Raw genomic sequence first — 1,994 nt, 5'->3', positions numbered from 1 at the left:
CCTGTTTTCGGCCTCTCCAAAAATGTTTAGCATCTCATATTTAATTTACCTAGTTTTTAGTTTAGTCTTTATTTAGTTTCAAGAAATTAAATATATCTTGTTTTTACCATATTTATCTAGTTTTTAGCAATTGTAATCTTATCAATAAGTCGAATTTTCGACAATAAATAATAACTTTTCTGATATATGGGGGCACTAGAATCTTGCTGCGCGGGCTATTGGAGTTGAAGGGTTATCATTCGCGCTACCCGTTGAGTAGTGTTCTTGAGAGCTTCTGCTTCTTTATCCAGATTGAAAGGCTAGCCTTTAGCTACGGATTTTATCAAAAAGATTGTTGATCAATGTTTGTGCAGGATTCGGTTGATTAGAATGATGAACGTAGGAATGGGGTGGCTAAAGACGCTTTTATTAGAATCAAACAAGAGGTTACAAGATTGACAGGAAATAAGGAGACAAGATCAAAGGTTTAAGCAACATGATCAAAGAGATGATTAGGAAACCCTAGATCTAGCCGCTTCTGTGTGTGTTGTCCAAAAATCCCCTCTTTTCGTTGTCTCCTCATCCCCTCTTATAGTGTCTTCGTCCGTGATGCCCTAATCGTGTCGTCCTTTGGGCCCTGTCGTTAAAGGCCGAGTATGCGGGCCTTGGTACTGTTCTCTATAAGCCGAGCGTATTTAGTCGGCTTAGCTGATCGGCTAAAAGTACTCTGGGGTCGAGCCGACATCTTTAGCCGCTTAAGCCGACTAAACTGGTCAAGCTAGCTGGGCTAGGGCCTGTTATTCGATGGGCCTTGTGGAGGGATGTAATCCATCTCCTACAATAAGTCTCCCCCCCCAGTTCACTTGTGAGCGGCATAGCGGTCTCAGTGAATTTGTGGGTCAGGTTCGTTCGTATATCAGGTCCTAGCGTGTTTAGTCGCACGCCGTTTTATTGACGTTTCTAGTCGCTTAGAGTAGTACTTCTTCATGATCTGCTTTGCTCGCCGAGGTTTTTGTCACGGAGGCACGTTTTACTCGGTAGGCGAATTACCCCGATATAAGAGCTCAAGCTTATCTCATCGGTTTACGTTAGAAAACCGGTTTAGACCAAAATCGGGGATTAATTTCGGTCTGGCATCTCGATTAGAGATCGGTTTGAACGAGAAACCGAACCCTCGCGAGTAAGCCTTTGGGTATTTAGGCGGCCTTTGAGACCCATTTAGGTTTCTGTAGACCTAATGATTTCGCTTCGGAGGATGTGCCCTTGTTTTTGCTATAAATAGGCTCCTCCCTTTCGCTTTCGTCATTCTTCTCTGCAAGTTCAGGTATTCCGCTTTCTCTCCCTTCTCTCTACTCTTACTTTCTCTCTCTAGGTACGTTTCTCCTCACACAGGCTTGTCGGTATCGTCTGGCGGTTGTAGTCGTCCCGTGAATCCAGGATCATGCCTCTGAGAGGTCGTTTGTCGCGAGAAGAAAAAGGGAAGGGCGTTGCAGATTCTCCGAGTCCGACTAGAGATGAACGGGTAGCTGACAGACCGCTGGATGATTTCGACTTGATTCATCGCGATGCTCTTCGGGATTTAGACAATATGACCCTATCTCAACGCCTTTTGGTCGCTGAAGCTCATAAGATGATCCGTGACCGGATCACGTCGAAGTCGGGAGCAGCGATGTGAGCGGTAGTGGTTCTGAAGCGTCTAGCCAAGCCTCGAGACCTTTGAGACGAGTTCGTCGGGGGGTTCCTTTCGACAAGATAGACTGCCGTCCAACGATCTATCATCCTGGCGGGATCTTCGAGGAACTCTCTCCACTCCCGCCTGAATTACTTCTCGATCTGCAGGCTCAGTCGTGGGGGAATGTTTTCGATTCTTGCTGCTCTCACAAGACGGTGAAGGATTTGTTGTGGCCGAAGTGGAGGCGCCGGCGTTACATACATCATTCCTTCCAAGGGACAGCTCCCTTGGTCACCTCCGGTTGGCTACCAGTGTGTCTACGAATCCTATTTTGGAGACCATA

The sequence above is a fragment of the Brassica oleracea genome, chromosome C8 (assembly GCF_000695525.1).
Source record: "Brassica oleracea var. oleracea cultivar TO1000 chromosome C8, BOL, whole genome shotgun sequence".
Classification (NCBI taxonomy): Eukaryota; Viridiplantae; Streptophyta; class Magnoliopsida; order Brassicales; family Brassicaceae; genus Brassica; species Brassica oleracea.
This window is presented reverse-complemented; position numbering follows the sequence as displayed.